Genomic DNA, 20,430 nt, shown 5'->3' on the forward strand with positions numbered 1-20,430 from the left:
TCTGAATAATTCAACACCTTAAAAGCATTATTATAGTCCCCCAATTTATTATCTAATATTACAGTGCATTTATCTTTGCACACACATCGTGTCAAAGATGTCAAAGCAATAGATTTCCTTTTTTTCCCCGTTATCTCTGCCAGGCTGATGCACACAGTATGTACGAGGCAAGGGAATACACTCCCCCTCAGAGAAGAGGGGTGTGTTAAAGTATGGAAAATGTGAATATTACTGAAAAGAGACACATGCTGTTCAAGCTTTTCATCTTGCATTCACTCGGTGGAACAATGTTGAAAGAATACCAAATCTCCAAGGGTACAAACAATTTGTACAACATGAGAAGAGGGTGCTGACTGGTTGGCAGGTGGACTCTGATTGGCAGAGGCCTTGCCATGGAAAATGCACCAGGGAACAGTTAATCGCCAAGCTTTTGTCTCAAATCAAAGTCGGCAGGTGGACCCTGACTGGTCAAGTCATTGCCATGGGGAATGGATCAGGGAATGGCTGTCCCCGTACTCAGCACTCCTATCCTCAAACGACTATTAGTGTGGAAAAATAATACAATTATAGCATTGACAACGCAAATCTGTCAAAATGGAAATAAGGCATGTGAGCCATGACGGTATTTTCATGCATCTGACACAGAAATATTTCGACACATCTAAAACATGTCAAACTTTGCAACCAGGAATGTAATCGATCGGAAATAATAATTGGGGTCGTGAACGTAGCACAATCCATCACGCAAACCAGCCTCTCATCCATTGACTCCGTCTACACTTCCCGCTGCCTCAGCAAAGCAGCCCATTAAGGATCCCACGCATCCTGGACATTCTCTCTTCCACCTTCTTCCATCGGGAAAAAGATACAAAAGTCTGAGGACATGTACCAACCGAGTCAAGAACAGCTTCTTCCCTGTCAGACTTTTGAATGGACTTATCTTATATTAAGTTCATCTTTCTCTACACCCTAGCTATGACTGTAACACTACATTCTGCACCCTCTCCTTTCCTTCTCTATGAACGGTATGCTTTGTCTGTCTAGTGCGCAAGAAACAATACTTTTCACTGTAACCCAATACATGCAACAATAATAAATCAAATCTAAGATCCTGTTAGGCTGGTGCACTGCTCTGCTCCAAAGAAAGAAACGTTGCAAGACTGTAACTCATGATTTGGGAAGTGACTCATTTGCTATATACTGCCGAGGGTGTACAAGACAGGAGTGCCCCAATGATGGGGATGAGAAGATAGGAGAGGGTGTTTACCCAATGCTGTCACACACCTTCCAGCAGTGAGGTTCTGAACAGATCCAAGCTGAGAACCTTCCACTCCTGACAGAGCAGCAGAATGAACCCGATTTAAATAAACTTAAAGCACCTATTGGTTTCCTATTGAATGGCGAAGCAGGCTCGAGGGGCCGAATGGCCTACTTCTGTTCCTATTCCTTATGGTTTATAAAGGTGTGTTGAAATATGTTACTGAGTCAAATGTGTGAAAATACCGTCATGGCTCACATGCCTTCTTTCCATTTTGACAGATTTGCATCGTCAATGCTGTAATTGCATTATTTTTCCACATTGATAGTTGTTTAGGAATCTGAGTGCTGAGTATCGGGACATCCCTTCCCGGATTCATTCTCCATGGCAATGCCTTGACCAATCAGGGTCCGACTGTCAATTTGGAATTGAAACAAAAGCTTGGCGGTTAACTGTTCCCTGGTGCATTCTCCAACGTAGCACAATCCATCACGCAAACCAGCCTCCCATCCATTGACTCCGTCTACACTTCCCGCTGCCTCAGCAAAGCGGCCAGCATAATTAAGGACCCCACGCACCCCGGACATTCTCTCTTCCACCTTCTTCATACTTTTCACTGTATGTTAATACATGTGACAATAATAAATCAAATCAAATCAGAGTCCACCTGCCGACTTTCATTTGAAACAAAAGCTTGGTGGTTAACTATTCTCTGGTGCATTCTCCATGGCAAGTGGATGGTTTTCAGGAAGGAGTCAATTGATCTGCGGAAAAAAACTCAATGAATCGGTTCAGAGCAAGCACAGGGCAGGAATCTGATCTGATTTGATTTATTATTGTCACATGTATTAACATACAGTGAAAAGTATTGTTTCTTGCGCGCTATGCAGACAAAACATACCGCTCATAGAGAAGGAAACGGGAGAGTGCAGAATGTAGTGTTACAGTCATCGCTAGAGTGTAGAGAAAGATCAACTTAATGCGAGGTAGGTCCGTTCAAAAGTCTGACAGCAGCAGGGAAGAAGCTGTTCTTGAGTCGATTGGTACGTGACCTCAGACTTTTGTATCTTTTTCCCGAAGGAAGAAGGTGGAAGAGAGAATGTCCGGGGTGCGTGAGGGTCTTTGGTTATGAATTCCCCTGACTTGAAATCCTGACCCAACTGGTTGTGGAGCTTTAAAATGCAACGCCTCAATCTATTGAGCAAGTTCGATATTTAACAAGGTGCGAGAATCAAATGAACAGACACTCTTTATTTAAGTGTCTGTCCTCTCTGATATAAAGCTTATTTTTATGGGTTGTTACAAGAGAAAAAGATGTTCTTCTCATGAATGTCAAGCGCGAGGGAGAGGGAGAGGGATAATTATCCTGAGGAATGGAAGACATTCCTTCAAGACACTCAGTGACAGAATTATGCAGTGTAGGTTTGGTTAAGTTTTCCCTTCGTGTCCAAAGATGTGCAGGTTCGGTGGATTGAGTGATGATAAATTGCTCCTTAGTGTCCAAAGGTGTGCAGGTAAGATGGATTGCCCATGCTAAATTACTCCTTATTGTTCCAAAGATGTGCAGATTAAATGGATTGGCCATGCTAAATTGCTCCTTAGTATCCAAAGATGTGCAGGTTACATGGGTTGGCTATGCTAAATTGCCCCTTAGGAACAAAAAGACGTGTATGTTAGGTGGATTGGCCATGCCAAATTACCCTTTAGTGTCACAACATGTGCAGGTTAGGTGGATTGGCTATGCTAAATTGCCAGTTAGTGACCAAAGACGTACAGATTAGGGGGATTGGCCATAGTAAATGTGCAGAGTAATGGTGTGGGGAGGGCCTGGGTAAGATGCTCTTTTGGAGAGTTAGTGCAGACGCGATGGGCCGAATGGTGTTCTTCTGCACCATGGGGATCCTATGATTATCTGGAAGATGTGATTCTGAGAGTGGGGCAGCTTGCCCAATTCCGGCACGAGCCCCCAGGTGTTCACGATGGAGCTTGCTGGGTCGACAGGGCTGACTCTGCCAGTGTGGGCTCCAACCAGTTACAGAGAGGAACCTGGGTGAAGGAAAGGTTAGCAGCAGCAACAAAGCAGTAACAGAGTGTTGGCGTCTGCGATCGATGTGCAGAGCCTTTCCCTCGTCTCCTACTGCTGCTATCCAAAGTCCTTCATGTATGTCATTTTAATCAAAGCCTCCACTGATCTCATCATTAACCTTGCATCCACTGAAGAATATGTCGCAGTTAACATTGATTACACTTTTATTTATTGGGCTATTTCGGCAATTAATTCCGTTGTCCTTCACAACATGGTTTCCTGATGTATTAAGGCCAAGGGCATCACACATTATTAATGGAGGACTATAAACAGAGAAAGCATATAAAACTGTCATTTCGCAAACCAATGATCCTTACAAAGTTGTTTTAGCATATTATCCTGATACCTAATTGTTTTATTGAGAATAGTTTCAGGCAGGAAGGTGCCTTCATCTGCTTAACTGATGCCTTTTTATCTTGCGGGTGACTTTTGCATCATCCCCAACATGCATGTCCACACATTTACCCGTGTTATGTTCCATTAGCCACTCTTATGGCCATTTCATTTCACAGCGGTCATTCACCACTTGCCTGGCGCTTACCTGAGCACTTCTGGCATGGGTAGCAGTATCCTTTATCATGGAATCATAGAATCCCTAGAATACAGAAAGAGTCCATTTGGCCCATCGAGCCTGCACTGACAACAATCCCACCCTATCCCCGTAACCCCACATATTTACCCTGCTAATCCCCCCAAAACTAGGGGCAATTTAGCATGGCCAAAGAACCTAATGCGCACAACTTTGGATAGTGGGAGTAAACCGGAGCACCCAGAGGAAACCCACGCAGACACGGGGAGAATGTGCAGACTCTACACAGATAGTGACCCAAGCTGGGAATCGAACCTGGGTTCCTGGTGAGGCAGCAGTGCTAACCAGCACGTCATCCCGCCTTCTTGATCATGTTTACTAATTGTGATTGTCCTTGATAAGACAATTGTCTAAAATGCCTGACCGCATTAAAGGCTTGATTTTTTTTACTCCTTTGTGGGACATGGCGTCGCTGGCTGGCCAGCATTTATTGCCCATCCCTAGTTGCCCTTGGAGGGTAGATGAAAGTCAACCACATTGCTGTGGCTCTGGAGTCACATGTGGGTCAGACCAGGTAAGGATGGCAGATTTCATAGAATCATAGAAGATTCATAGAATCCCTACTGTACAGCAGGAAGCTATTCAACCCATCAAGTCCGCACTGACCACAATCCCACCCAGGCCCTATCCCTGTAACCCCAGTTATTTACCCTTCTAATCCCACTGACACGAAGGGGCAATTTAGAATGGCCAATCCACCTAACCCGTACATCGTTGGACTGTGGGAAGAAACCCATGCAGACATGGGGAGAAAGTGCAAACTCCACACAGTCACCCGAGGCCGGAATTAAACCCGGGTCCCTGGCGCTGTGAGGCAGCAGTGCTAACCACTGTGCCACCCCAATGAAGTTACTGTGAAAATCCCCGAGTTGCCACACTCTGGCACCTGTTCAGGTACACTGAGGGGGAATTTAACATGGCCAATGCACATAACCAGCACATCTTTGGACTGTGGGAGAAAGCCGGAGCACCCGGAGGAAACCCACGCATACACGGGGCGAATGTGCAGACTCCGCACAGTCACCCAAGGCTGGCATTGAACCTGGATCCCCGGTGCTGTGAGGTAGCAGTGCTAACCACTGTGCCACCCATTCTGTGTGCAATACGTAAAGAATTTCAGTCTTATTCGGAAAATTAATTAAAATGAAACCTGCAAAAGTCTCCTGCCATCTTTTTGCTTCACTCTATTGGCACTTTACTGTTTTGGGTTTGGTTCATTTCATGTTAAGTTTCAGTAATAGCCTGCGTTCTGACTCAACAGCTTAATCCCCTGGTTCCTTTTTTGCTGCAATTAAGGACGGAATTTACATAAAAGATTAGACATTTTAAAATCAAGTTAATTGGATTTAATTAACGCCATCAGTAATAGAACAGGCGAGAGGATCGGAAATAATACGGACCACAGCATTACCCGCACGATGGTTTTCTGTTCTCACTCAAGGTAAATAAATAGGTTCAAATTGAGGTTTCCTTGACCTGGGCCCAGAACTTGTACCCGGCACAAAAAAAGGATAATATTTTGAGGAAAAATAGAAGATAGGAGCAGGAGGAGGCCATTCGGCCCTTCGAACCTGCTCCGCCATTCATCACCATCATGGCTGATCGTCCAACTCAAGAGCCTAATCCTGCTTTCTCCCCATAGCCTTTGATCCCATTCGCCCCAAGTGCTATATCCAGCCGCCTCTTGAATACATTCAATGTTTTGGCATCAACTACTTCCTGTGGTAATGAATTCCACAGGCTCACCACTCTTTGGGTGAAGAAATGTCAGAGGCGTCGGAGGGAGTTAAAAAGTACAGCAAGATATGTAGCAAACACAGAAAACACTGGGAATGCAGGGGAGAAAGTGGTTATAATGTCAGGTAGGAGCCTTTCCCTTTCCCTGACTGACCACATTTCCCCCCATTTCAGTTTCAAATGGGGATCAGCTGAGACTGATGACAAAACGCTTCTTGCCCTACCTGTGTGTGTGTGTGTGTGTGTGTGTGTGCGTGCCATACCTTCACCTGAGATTGCACATCATGATGAGCTAAAGAATCCTTTCTTTGTGGGGGCGGGGGGTGAGTGTGTGTGTGCGTGTGTGAGTGTGTGCGTGTGCATGAACCCCCCGTGAAATTGACAGTCGTTACAGCTAGTGGATTACAAAAGTCTGAGATCACGTACCAACCGACTCAAGAACAGCTTCTTCCCTGCTGCCATCAGACTTTTGAATGGACCTACTTTATATTAAACTGATCATTCTCTACACCCTAGCTATGACTGTAACACTACATTCTGCACCCTCTCTTTTCCTTCTCCCCTATGTACTCTATGAACTGTATGTTTTGTCTGTATAGCACGCAAGAAACAATACTTTTCACTGTATACTAATACATGTGACAATAATAAATGAAATCATATATTCAGTTGATCTTTCTCTACACCCTAGCTATGACTGCAACACTACATTCTGCACTCTCTCCTTTCCTTCTCTATGAAGGGTATGCTCTGTATAGCGTGCAAGAAACAATACTTTTCACTGTATACTAATACATACGACAATAAATCAAATCAAAAAATCTGGGTAGTCTGGGTCAGGTACGTAAGCGTTTCCACTTTGTTGAGACCAAAGATCAGATTTGGGTAAGTACTCTCGCCTTCTCTCAATCTCTCTACTGGATGTGTTCTTGTGACTGTAATGTAGATTATTAGGTGCTATCAAGGCAATAAAAGACCGTGTGCAGCTCCCTAATCACCAGAGAAAGAAAGATACCCGTAACTAGGATAGTGTTGCCATTTGTGGGAATGCTTTCCTCACCGACATTAAGACTGCAATTCGAGAAGAATGAAACGGGTCAGTGCAGCTCGTCGTTAGTGACTCACAGACAATGAACTACTTTTACACAGAAACATAGAAACTAGAAGCAGGAGTAGGCCATTTGGCCCTTCGTGTCTGCTCATGGCCGATCACCAAATTCAATGTCCTGATCCCCTCTTCCCCCTCTCTTTAGCCCCAAGAGCTATATCTAATTTCTCCTTGAAATCACACAACGTTTTAGCCTCAACTACTTTCTGTGGTAGTGAATTCCACACATTCACCACCCTCTGGGTGAAGAAATTTCTCCTCACCTCAGTCCTAAAAGGTTTAAGCATTAGCACTGCTGCCTCATAGCGCCAGAGACCCGGGTTCGATTCCCGGCTTGGGTCACTGTGCGGATTCTGCACGTTCTCCCTGTGTCTGCGTGGGTTTCCTCCGGTTTCCTCCCACAGTCTGAAAGACATGGTGGTTAGATGCATTGGCCATGCTAAATTCTCCCTCAGTGTACCCAAACAGGCGCCAGAGTGTGGCGACCAGGGGATTTTCACAGCAACTTCATTGCCGTGTTGATGTAAGCCTACCTGTGCCACTAATAAATAAACTTAAGCTTTGAACTTAAATGGCACAACTGCCAATTTATTGAACTAGAATCACACACAATGGGAAATGACTTGGGGGAGACATTGGGAGTGAAGAGGAAGTGGCTGTGTGCAATAGATTTTGAATGATTGGGAACTGGTGGCAGGCACACAGGAAGTGAAGTTCATCTGTGGTGCCTTGCAAAAACCACCAAAACGGACGTTAATACATCGAATGTCACTCAGCACTGAACCCTGAACTTCAAGCAGCATGTGTATAGGGCCAAGGGTTCTGCTTGCTAGAAGCATCCCCAGTGAAACGGAACTTCACCCCACTGAACTTCTGGACATTGAGCGCCAGAAGTCAAAACAATGGGGAGGAAAACGCAAGGACTTCACTCCAAAGATGTGCGAGTTAGTTGGATTGACTCTCACCAACCTTTACAGATGCACCATAGAAAGCATTCTTTCTGGTTGTATCACAGCTCGGTATGGCTCCTGCTCTGCCCAAGACCGCAAGGAACTACAAAAGGTCATGAATGTAGCCCATTCCATCACGCAAACCAGCCTCCCATCCATTGACAATGTCTACACTTCCCGCTGCCTCGGCAAAGCACCCATCATAATTAAGGACCCCACGCACCCCCGGACATTCTCTCTTCCACCTTCTTTCATCGGTAAAAAGATACAAAAGTCTGAGGTCATGCACCAACTGACTCAAGAACAGCTTCTTCCCTGCCGCTGTCAGACTTTTGAATGGACCAATCTCACCTTAAGTTGATCTTTCTCTACACCCTAGCTATGACTGTAACACTACATTCTGCACCCTCTCCTTTCCTACTCTATGAACGGTATGCTTTGTCTGTATAGCGCGCAGGAAACAATACTTTTCACCGTATACCAATACATGTGACAATCATAAATCAAATCCAAATTGCCCCTTAGTGTTGGGAGGGGATTAGCAGGGTAAATACCTGGGGTTACGGGGATAGGGTGGGATTGTTGTTGGTGCAGGCTTGATGGGCCGAATGGCCTCTTTCTGCACTGTTGGGATTCTGTGATTCTATAAACTTGGCACCTTTGCACTCTGAGACAGATGCAATTGCTATCATAAATTGGACTGAATTCAGTGCTTGAATCAGCCCCACATTTGCATGCGATTGTATTTTTTTGACTGCTGGCCAACTGTCGAGATGAAAAATAGGCTGCGTCAATAAAACTTCAGACCTTTTTTTTCCCCTCGCTCTTTTGTGAAACTGTCCTGAGTCGATGCGCAGTTAGGTTTTGGGAGCGGGAGCCGTTCGCAATGCCAGAAGCTAATTGGCGTGTATCGTCCTCACATGCATGAGAATGAGGAGAGAAACCTAATGAAAAACAGCATGCCTTAACTGAGTATATTTGTGAACAAGGCGCAGTGAGGCAAAGAAAATTAAACTACTCCAGAAATGTAACTGGAATTAAAATCGACAAGCAAATGCCAATCAAACATTTATTCTTCGCTTAATGGGGGTCATTACAAAGAGAATTGCAACTTTGGTAGTACTTTCCAAAAGCCCAAATGAGTGGCAATTAAGTTTAAAAGCTTTTCCATTTCTGCACATCTCTTGAAGATTCAGAAAGTATCGGGCTGTTAAATCAATGAGGAAATGAAAAGGACAGACTGCAGGGGTGTAAACAAACTCCAATCACTGAAGAGTTGGGTTAAGACTTTATAAATAGAGCCACAGAGCATAATAGCAAAGAGATAACGCTCAAATTCAGTCCCCACTTCGACATCAACTGGGCTATTGTGGAGAATCCTGGCACCAGATCGCAGGGAAATATAAAGCCTCAGAAAGAGGACGGAGGTATCTACAGGGATGAGGGACTTCCGTTACGAGGAGGGATTGGAAAAGTTAGGAGTGGTTCTCAGGGACACAGAGAAGCCTAATCAAGGTTTCGATAGCTGGCAGTGAACTGGCGAGTGAGTAACTGAAAGGTCGTAAGATTTAAAAATCACAGACAAAGTCAGTGGCACAGTGGTTAGCGCTGCTGCCTTACAGCACCAGGGACCCGGGTTCGATTCCCGGCTTGGGTGACTGTCTGTCTGTGCGGAGTCTGCATGTTCTCTGAGTGGCTTTCCTCCGGGTGCTCCGGTTTCCGCCCACAGTCCGAAAGACGTGCTGGTTCGGTGCATTGGCCGTGCTAAGTTCTCCCTCAGTGTACCCGAACAGGCGCCGGAGTGTGGCCACTAGGGGATTTTGCTCACAAAATACAAGGGGCGGGATTATCCTGCCACACTTGCCCCAACTCCAAATAATCCCGTCCGAGGTCAGCGGACCTTTGCGTGGTCCGCCCACGATGATTCCCATGGCGGGCGGAACGGGAAAACTTCAGTCAAGATTTTCGAAGCTTTATGTTTAGTTTTGTAGATGCAAATTGTTTTGTAAGTGCTAACTATCTGTCCTCTGCATCAGACCATTAAAAACTTCCTGTGCTCATTATCTTACAGTAAATGCAAAAAAGGCTGCCAGTTGAGAGAATATCACAGCAATATTTTATTTTCTGTCAGCACATGATTCAGGATCTCATGCTCCCATCTCATCCCGTGTTATTTATATACACCAGAGTGCCACAAAAGGGAGACGCAACTAAAGCATCAATGATCGGAATACTCGGATAAGTAATTTGGGAATTATATCATCCTACGCAGGAGACCACTCTGCCCATTCATCCTGCACTGGCTCTTTGAAGGAACTGTCCAAGTTAGTCTCACACTTCACTTACCCCACAACCCTGAAATTAAGTTCTCTTGAAGTACCCCTGTCCTGTTACCTTTTTGAAATGTCTGAGGGAATCTGTTTCCTGCATGCTGCCAGACAAGGCCTGAACAACCCACCCTCTGCAAAGATTTCTAATTTCTCCTCCAATTGTCCTGCCTTTTTTTCGAGAAGTCTAAGTCTAAGTCTTCTAGGTACCAATGTGCAGGTCTCCCTTTACCCTTGAGGTGGCACAGTGGTTAGCACTGCTGCCTCACAGCGCCAGGGACCCGGGTTCAATTCCAGCCTCGGGTCACTGTCCATGTGGAGTTTGCACGTTCTCCCCGTGTCTGCGTGGGTTTCCTCCGGGTGCTCCGGTTTCCTCCCACAGTCCAAAGATATGCGGGTTAGGTTGATTGGCCATGCTAACTTGCCCCTCAGCAGAGTAAATATGTGGGGTTACAGGGACAGGGCCCGGGTGGGATTGTTGTCAGTGCAGGCTTGATGGGCCAAATGGCCTCCTTCTGCACTGTAGGGATTCTATGATTCCATGAAAATACCATGTTTTGATTATGTGGCCTCTCCACGTTGTATTTTTGCAAAGTGCATCACTTAACACTTTTGAAGTGTCTGCCCATTTCACCGATTTGCCATTTCGTCCTGAAGCATGGTTCGTCCTGTTTCGGGTGGCTGGATTTGGCGATCATTAGCCAATCTAAGGGTCCTGGCGTACAACTGCTTGCAGACTTTTCATACACTTCTGTGCAGCAATGTGCAATCACCGGGAGACTGAAACTATGTGGAACCCTGTACTGGAGATGCCGGACCTGCCTGAGCAGAGCAATCAGAAACCTGGCTCTTCAACTGATCGGTTAATGAATCTTCACTGAGACATGTGAGGGTGTGAGCTGGGCATGTGCGTTAGAATGTTTAACTCAATGTAGAGTCACGTACAGAGAGTGGAATAAGGACAGAGAAGGGAATATTGGACTGAGAGAAAGAGAGAGAGAAGGGGCAAAGGTTAAAAGAGATAGGAAGTTAATAAGAAAACAAATTTTCAATGTTTAAGATCTCCAATAATCATTACAACCTGGAGTAATGGAACTACACACTCGGGAAGGTTAATTCACAATGCAGAGATTATGTTTGACTTATTGCATAGTTAAAGATTCACTTACACTTGAACAGATAAGCTTTTTTTCTGGTGCAGTTATAGAATCCCTACAGTGCAGAAGGAGGCCATTCAGCCCATTAAGTCTGCACCGACGCAATCCCATCCAGCCCCTATCTCCTTAACCGCATGTTTTTACCCTGCTATTCCCCCTGACACTAATTTAGCACAGCCAATCCACTTAACCCACACATCTTTGGAGTGTGGGAGGAAACCGGACGCAAACGCAGGGAGAACATGCAAACTCCACACAGTGACCCGAGGCCGGAATTGAACCCGGGTCCCTGACGCTGTGAAGCAGCAGTGCTAACCACTGTGCTATCGCTGGTATCTAGCTGGTTGTGCAAACAACTTCACATGCTTCCATGTTGACTGCTCGGTGAGATATCAGCGTAGCAAACTGCACCACAATTACCTGATTTCTTCTTAGTCATTCATAGGACATGGGCGTCACTGGCTGGGCCAGAATTTATTGCCCATCCCTAGTTTCCCTTGGAGGGCAGTTGAGAGTCAACCACATTGCTGTGGCTTTGGAGTCGCATGTAGGCCAGACCGGGTAAGGACGGCAGATTTCCTTCCCTAAAGACCCAGGTGGGTTTTTCCGACACTGGACAATGGTTTCATGGTCATCAGTAGATTCTAAATTCCAGATATTTTTTTATTGAATTCAAATTCCACCATCTGCCGTGGCGGGATTCGAACCCGGGTCCCCAGAACATTAGCTGAGTTTCTGGATTAGTAGCCTAGTAATAATACCACCAGGCCATCATCTTCCCTTTCAATGCAAAGGTGAAAATCCTGGGAGCAGTGAGTCAACATGTTTGTTCAGAATGATAAATACAGATAGCCTTGCACATCTCATCACAAAATCCTGATTGACATTGCCAAGTTTCCTATCACTCACAGACTGCATTCCCTCAAAGTTCAAGTCAAAGAACAAAGTCATTTATACGTTGACAAGCGAAGCAATGATCCTGATACCAAACGCTGGGTGATTGCACTACACGGTCGGGATTTTATACACTGCCTGGCAGCGGAGGTGGCCCACCATTGGCCGACAACAGGATCTCCTGATCTCACCACTGTCAACGGGCTTTCCCATTCTCTGCACCCGCCGCCCCCGGGAATCCCACAGCAGGAGGTTGCCCACGGCGGATACGGAAAACCCCACCGCTAACAACAGCTGGAAAATTTCGGCCCATATTTCTCTCCAGTCAGTTATCCCTATCCTCTACATCCCTTAGCCAATTGTATGCCCAGGTTATTAGCAATCCTTTAATATCACATGCTTCTACTTTCTGAATATGACTGTTATGAGGTACTTGGTCAAATGTCTTTTGGAAGTTCAATCACGTTTATCACATCATAGGAACCATAGAATCCCTGCAGTGCAGAAGGAGACCATTCGGCCTATCGAGTCTGCACTGACAACAATCCCGCCCAAGCCCTATCCCCATGACCCTCCTGATCCCCCTTAGATTAAGACGCAATTTAGCATGGCCAATCCACCTAACCCGCGCATCTTTGGACTGTGGGAGGAAACCGGAGCACCCGGAGGAAACCCACGCAGACAGGGGTAAAATGTGCAAACTCCGCACAGACAGTGACTCAAGGCTGGAATTGAACCTGAGTCCCTGGCGCTGTGAGGCAGCAGTGCTAACCACTGTGCCGCCCCTTATCTTCATTAACCCTCACTGTTACTTCAAAGAATTCAGTTAGGGTTATTCAGATACAATTTGCTGCAGGATTTGTTCATCAATAATTCCCTTAAATGAGAATTAATTTTGTCCTTGATAATGGTCTACATAAGCTTTCCTTCACTGACATTAGGCCGACTGATCTGTTGTTCCTCGGTTGCCATTCATTTTAAAGTTTATCTATTATTAGTGTCACATGTCGGCTTAAATTAACACTGCAGTGAAGTCACTGTGAAAATCCCCTAGTCGCTACACTCCGGCGCCTGTTCGGATACATTGAGGAAGAATTTAGCATGGCCAATGTACCTAACCAGTATGAATTTTGGAGTGTGGGAGGAAACCGGAGCACCCGGAGGGAACGCACGCAGACACGGGGAAAATGTGCAGACTCCACACAGACAGTGACCCAAGCTGGGAATCGAACCCGGGTCCCTGCTGCTGCGAGGCAGCAGTGCTAACCACTGTGCCACCATGTAAGAGGAATGGAATACAGAGGTAGGGAAGTTTTACTGTAGTTGTACAGGGCCTTGATGTGGACACGTCTGGAGTACCGTGTGCAGTTTTGGTCTCCTTATTTAAAATATATATATATATATATATATATATATTTATTTATTTATTTGTTTTCGGAGCAATTCACAGAAAGTTCACTGGACTCATTTCTGGGTTGAGGACTTTGTCTTGTGAAGAAAGATTGAACAGGTTCGGCCAACACCCATTGGAGTTAGAAAAGTGAGACATTCTTCTCGAAACATAGCAGATCCTGAGGGGACTTTGATAGGACGGGTGGCCAGAGAATGCCTCTGCTTGTGGGCAAGACTAAAACTAGGAGACATTAGAGGTCTCCCTTTAAAGATGGAGATGAGGAAAAGATTCGTCTCCCAAAGGGTTGTTGGTGTGTGGAACTTTCTTCCTCAGAAAGCCATGGGGGATACTGGGTTACTGAATTTATTCAAGGCAGAGTGATTTTGATTTGATTTATTGTCACATGTATTAGCATACAGTGAAAAGTATTGTTTCTTGCGCATTATACAGACAAAGCATGCCGTTCATAGAAAAGGAAAGGAGAGAGTGCAGAATGTAGTGTTACAGTCATAGGTAGGGTGCAGAGAAAGATCAACTTAATGCGAGGTAGGTCCACTCAAAAGTCCATTCAAAAGACCTCAGACTTTTGTACTTTTTCCTGATGGAAGGAGGTGAAAGAGAGAATGTCCAGGGTGTGTGGGGTCCTTAATTATGCTGGCTGCTTTGTCGAGGCAGCAGGAAGTGTAGACAGAGTCAATGGATGGGAGGCTGGTTTGCGTGATGGATTGGGCTACATTCACGACCTTTTATAGATTTCCTTTTATGGAAGAAGAAAAGGAGAGAGTGCAGAATGTAATGTGAAAGTCATAGCTGGGGTGTGGAGAAAGATCAACTTAATGCGAGGTAAGTCCATTCAAAAGTCTGACAGCAGCAGGGAAGAAGCTGTTCTTGAGTCAGTTGGTACGTGACCTCAGACTTTTATATCTTTTTCCCGAAGGCGGCGGAATACAGAAAGTCCAGGGTGCGTGGGGTCCTTGATTATTTCCGAGGCAGTGGGAAGTGTAGATGGAGTCAATGGATGGGAGGCTGATTTGCGTGATGGACTGGGCTACATTCACAACCCTTTGTAGTTCATTGAAACAGACTTCTGTTTGGCATGGGCGTCAAGGCTCACGGGGGAGACAGACAGGAAAGTGGAACCAAGACCACAATCAGTTCAACCATAAACTTACTGAATGGGGGAGCAGGCTTGAAGGGCTGAGTGGCCTACTGCTGCTCCTATGATCCGATTCCCCTCCCCTCTTTCAAACTGGTGGTGTTGGGGCAGTAACGTCTGCAATCTTCCTGTTCCCTGTCATCTTTTCCCCAGCCAAGGAGGATTAAAAGATTAGGTCAGGGCTTTCGCTAAATAAGCCCCAAAGTCTCGAATATGGTGGGCAGGAATCTCACATTAATCGCAAGTGAGAAGAGCTCCTCCCACCGCACTGGTGTAAGCAAAAGGAATCAGCGTTCAGGATTCACATTGAGACCAGGTGTTAGACTTGTTGCAGATTTAAATAAAGGGCCTAACAAGTGGAAATGTTTGAGAGCTTCATGTTTCTAGATGTCCAGATTACCAACAAACTGACCTGGTTCCTCCATGCCAACACTATAGTGAAGAAAGCCCACCAACGCCTCTACTTTCTCAGGAGGCTACGGAAATTCAGCATATCCGCTATGACTCACCAACTTTAACAGATGCACCAGAGAAAGCATCCTTTCTGATTGTATCACAGCTTGGTATGGTTCCTGCTCTGACCAAGACCACAAGAAACTACAAAGGGTCGTGAACGTAGCCCAATCCATCATGCAAACCAGCCTCCCATCCATTGTCTCCATCTACACTTCTCGCTGCCTCGGAAACGCAGCCAGCATAATCAAACCACCCCATGCACCCGGACATTCTCTCTTCCACCTTCTTCCGTTGGGAAAAAGATACAAAAGTCTGAGGTCACGTACCAAACGACTCAAGAACAGCTTCTTCCCTGCTGCCATCAGAGTTTTGAATGGACTTAGCTGGCATTAAGTTGATCTTTCTCTACACCCTAGCTATGACTGTAACACTACATTCTGCACCCTCTCCTTTCCTTCTCTATGAACGGTATGCTTTGTCTGTATAGTGTGCAAGAAACAATACTTTTCACTGTATCCCAATATATGCGACAACAATAAATCAAATCAAAAAACATCTGTATGATCCTAATATCTGCATCATCCAGGAGAGAGCAGCGATTGGACTGGCATCGCATCCATCACCTCAGCACTCAACATTCACTCTCTTCACCATTTATGCACAGTGGCAGCAGTGTGTTCATCGGTGGCACAGTGGTTAGCACTGCTGCCTCACAGCCCCAGGGACCCGGGTTCGATTCCCGGCTCGGGTCACTGTCTGTGTGGAGTTTGCACATTCTCCCTGTGTCTGGGTGGATTTCCTCCAGGTGCTCTGGTTTCCTCCCACAGTCCGAAAGATGTGCTGGTTAGCCACATTGGCTGTGCTAAATTCTCCCTCAGTGTACCCGAACAGGCGCCGGAGTGTGGCGGCTAGGGGATTTTCACAGTAACTTCATTGCAGTGTTAATGTAAACCTACTTGTGACAATAATCTTTAGATATTAAACTACAAGATGCACTGCAGGAACTCACCCAGGTTCCTTCACCAGCACCATCCAAACTCATGACCACCACTGTCAAAGGACAAGGGTGGCAGATGCCTGGGAATGCCACCACCTGAAAGTTCCCCTCTAAATGACGCACCTAAATGGCGCCATTGTCTCTTCACTGTTGCCAGGTCAAAATAATGGAATTCCCTCCCTAACAGCACTATGTACCTGCACCACGTGGACTGCGGCGGTTCGTTACCACCTTCTCGAGGGCAATTAGGGATGGGCAATAAATTCTGGCCTCGCCAGTGACGGCCATTCCCCATGAAAGTACAAAAAATAATTGGTATGAAGCGCTATCTGTCACACTGCATTGACCAGACTGTCTACATTCCGAGAAACAAGATCTACATGTAATCTAACTAATTGTCCTTTGAATGGATCACTGTAACTCAAGTGCCTGGTACAATCTCCCTGCATCCCTGTTAAATTCAGAACTCATTACACTCTCTCTGACTTGGACATAAGCACTGCTCAAACCTTGGTGCGGCACGGTGGCACAGTGGTTCGCATTGCTGCCTCACAGCACCAGGGAACTGGGTTCCATTCCTGGTTTGGGTCGCTGTCTGTGTGGAGTCTGCATGTTCTCCCCGTGTCTGCCTGGGTTTCCTCCGGGTGCTCCGGTTTCCTCTCGTGTGTGGGTTAGGTTGATTGGCCATGCTAAATTGTCCCTTAGTGTCAGGGGGACTAGCTGGGGTAAATACATGGGGATTGGGCCTGGGTGAGATAAGGTTAACGTGCAGGTTCAGTCGGCATTTAGGAAGGCAAATGCAATGTTAGCATTCACGTCAAGAGGGCTAGAATACAAGGGCAGGGATGTACTTCTAAGGCTGTATAAGGCTCTGGTCAGACCCCATTTGGAGTACTGTGAGCAGTTTTGGGCCCCATATCTAAGGAAGGGTGTGCTGACCTTGGAAAGGGTCCAGAGGAGGTTCACAAGAATGATCCCTGGAATGAAGAGCTTGTCGTATGAGGAACAGTTGAGGACTCTGGGTCTGTACTCGTTGGAGATCAGAAGGATGAGGGGGGATCTTATTGAAACTCACAGGATACTGCGAAGCCTGGATAGAGTGGACATAGGGAGGATGTTTCCACTCGTAGAAAAAACTAGAACCAGAGGCACAACCTCAGGCTAAAGGGACGATCCTTTAAAACAGAGATGAGGAGGAATTTCTTCAGCCAGAGAGTGGTGAATCTGTGGAACTCGTTGCCGGAGAAGGCAGTGGAGGCCAGGTCATTGACTGTCTTTAAGACAGAGATAGATAGGTTCTTGATTAATAAGGGGATCAGGGGTTATGGGGAAAAGGCAGGAGAATGGGGATGAGAAAAATATCAGATATGATTGAATGGCAGAGCAGACTCGATGGGCCGAGTGGCCTAATTCTGCTCCTATGTCTTATGGGATTGTGGTCGGTGCAGACTCAATGGGCCGAATGGCCTTCCTTCTGCACTGTGGGGATTTTATGAGTCAAAAATCTCAGACAGGAAAGGAGGATGGCAAATATAAAAATCCACCTAAGTAATGGAAAGTGTGATTCTCAGATACAATCTCAACTCTGGGTAAACACCTGATAACAGCCACATCTACCTCGGTGTAAATGGGAGTCTGTGCATGATCCGCCTCTGTCCCCAGCGTCCGAACTCCATTCAAGAAATAAATCCATCGCCGCTGGGTTTTCAGTGCAACGCTGCCCAGGGTGAAAGCTGAAATCAGCAGGAAGTGTTCAAAGAAAGTTGACAGCAAAACCTGCAATGAACGAGCCCAACAAATCTTTGCCAACCACCACTGCGGAAACAACTTTTAAGAAAGGACTGAATGTGCTAACATGCTGTTAAAGCTGCCTTTCACACACACACACACACACACACACACACATGTCGGGAGGGGAATAAAGAAACAGGCGCTGTGTAGGGGCCTTTTGCAAAATTATACCTTGCTCAGAACATTATTCTGCAACCAGCAGTGATGATAGAACCCAGCAGACAGTTGGTACAAAACACTCCTATTCACTGCCCAACAATTAGCGGGATGGAGTATTTTTTCCTCTCGATGTGTCTGAGCCCTCTGATCCCTAATCGATGCAATTTCCCTCGGTTTAAATTTGATCGGAGGTATTGGGGCTGTAACATTGGTGACAGCGTAAAGTAAGCACATAGGCCATCAATTTAGATAAGCCATCAGCAACAACTGTAGCACCCAATTTAGAAGCAATGGATTCTTCTAACTTGCGAAATTCATCATTCAGGGCTTTCTTATTTTGCGGCAAGTTAAACTTGATACCTCGGAAGTAGGTCTATATTGAGGATCATTTAAAGAGTTTACCTTCTTGTTCTCAGCTACTTCCCCCCTCCGGAGTTCTGCTCGCTCAAGCTGTCGAAAGGAAGTGTGTTGCAGCAAGCACTTCTGTTACATCCTGTGTTACGAGATTCTCCACACAGGTTTCCACCTCCACTATTACAACACGTGCGTCTATTCTCAGACACACTGCAACCCTCTGAACTGTGGAAGCGACAGCTCGTCCGAGAATACCGCACCGTTATTTACTGCTTTATCATTTCATTTCTTGCAAACAAGCAGCATTGATTGCCAAATTTGTTTTCCAAAAGAAAACGGAGAGAAGGGAATCATTTCTTTTTTTGAAATCCTGAATTAATTATTGTAGCTCATTTGGATTTCTGGGACAGAACCGGGCGGCACGGTAGCGCAGTGGTTAGCACTGCTGCTTCACAGCTCCAGGGTCCCGGGTTCGATTCCCGGCTCGGGTCACTGTCTGTGTGGAGTTTGCACATTCTCCCCGTGTCTGCGTGGGTTTCCTCCGGGTGCTCCGGTTTCCTCCCACAGTCCAAAGATGTGTGGGTTAGGTTGATTGGCCAGGTTAAAAATTGTCCCTTAGAATCCTGAGATGCGTAGGTTAGAGGGATTAGCGGGTAAATATGTGGGGGTAGGGCCTGGGTGGGATTGTGGTTGGTGCAGACTCGATGGGCCAAATGGCCTCCTTCTGCACTGTAGGGTTTCTATGATTTCTATGGACACTCCAAATGTCACTGATAAAATAACAATGCAACACGGACTGAGAAGTTGAACAACTTCAATACACTGTGACCTTTAAGTGAATGGATACACGAAGCAGGTATGCCATTGCTGGCATACCGGCTCTACACAGGTTATTTCATTTACCTCAAATCATAGAACATTACAGCGCAGTACAGGCCCTTCGGCCCTCGATGTTGTGCCGACCAGTGAAACCAACCTAAAGCCCATCTAACCTACACTATTCCAATATCATCCATATGTTTATCCAATGACCATTTAAATGCCCTTAATGTTGGCGAGTCCACTACTGCTGCAGGCAGGGCATTCCACGCCCTTACTACTCTCTGAGTGAAGAACCTACCTCTGACATCTGTCCTATATCTATCACCCCTCAATTTAAAGCTTTGTCCCCTCGTATTAGCTATCACCATCCGAGGAAAAAGGCTCTCACTATCCAGCCTATCTAATCCTCTGATCATCTTGTATGCCCTTATTAAGTCACCTCTTAACCTTCTCTCTAGCGAAAACAACCTCAAGTCCCTCAGCCTTTCCTCATAAGACCTTCCCACCATACCAGGCAACATCCTGGTAAATCTCCTCTGCACCCTTTCCAATGCTTCCACATCCTTCCTATAATGTGGTGACCAGAACTGTACGCAATACTCCAAAGTGTGGCCGCACCAGAGTTTTGTACAGCTGCAACATGACATCATGGCTCCGAAACTCAATCCCTCTACCAATAAAAGCTAACACTCCGTACGCCTTCTTAACAACCCTATCAAACTGGGTGCCAACTTTCAGGGACCTATGCACATGGACACCCAGATCCATGTAAAGCACCATCTTAGCCACTGTTCGGAATAAAATTGAGTTGAGTTTTAGGCTTGAATGAAATAATCCCCAGTATCGCATGAGGAGAGACTAAGTCGGTTAGACCATAGAATAGAATAAAATACCTACAGTGCAGAAGCAGGCCATTCGTCCCATTGAGTCCGCACAGACTTGCTGACAGAGTATCTTACCCGGGCCCTCTCCCCCACCCTATCCCCGTAACCCCACTAATCCCCCTAGCCTACAAACCTTGGGACACTAAGGGGTGATTTAGCATGGCCAATGCACCTAAACTGCACGTCTTGGGAGTGTGGGAGGAAACCGGAGCGCCCAGTGGAAACCCACGCAGACACGGGGAGAATATGCAAATTCCACACAGTCACCCAAGGCCAGAATCGAACCTGGATCCCTGGCGCTGTGAAGTAGCA

The 20,430-nt window shown here is 46.1% G+C and overlaps 1 protein-coding gene across 10 annotated transcripts in view; it reads right to left on the minus strand.

The window, feature by feature from the left end:
* The window catches only part of LOC144506952 (alpha-(1,6)-fucosyltransferase), a 646,707-nt gene that overhangs the window by 204,947 nt on the left and 421,330 nt on the right, over positions 1 to 20,430 (minus strand). The window contains exon 1 of one of the 10 annotated variants that reach the window (XM_078233386.1): positions 18,461 to 18,548. The exons of 7 other annotated variants lie outside the window; for them this stretch is intronic. The gene's annotated coding sequence lies outside the window, so the exon portion shown is untranslated. Of the gene's footprint in view, positions 1 to 1,516; positions 1,597 to 3,885; positions 3,940 to 18,460; positions 18,549 to 20,430 lie in introns of those variants that run through there. 2 more of the 10 variants (XM_078233389.1, XM_078233391.1) reach the window with 2 other exon arrangements.

The sequence above is a fragment of the Mustelus asterias genome, chromosome 18, assembly GCF_964213995.1.
Source record: "Mustelus asterias chromosome 18, sMusAst1.hap1.1, whole genome shotgun sequence".
NCBI classification, from domain to species: domain Eukaryota; kingdom Metazoa; phylum Chordata; class Chondrichthyes; order Carcharhiniformes; family Triakidae; genus Mustelus; species Mustelus asterias.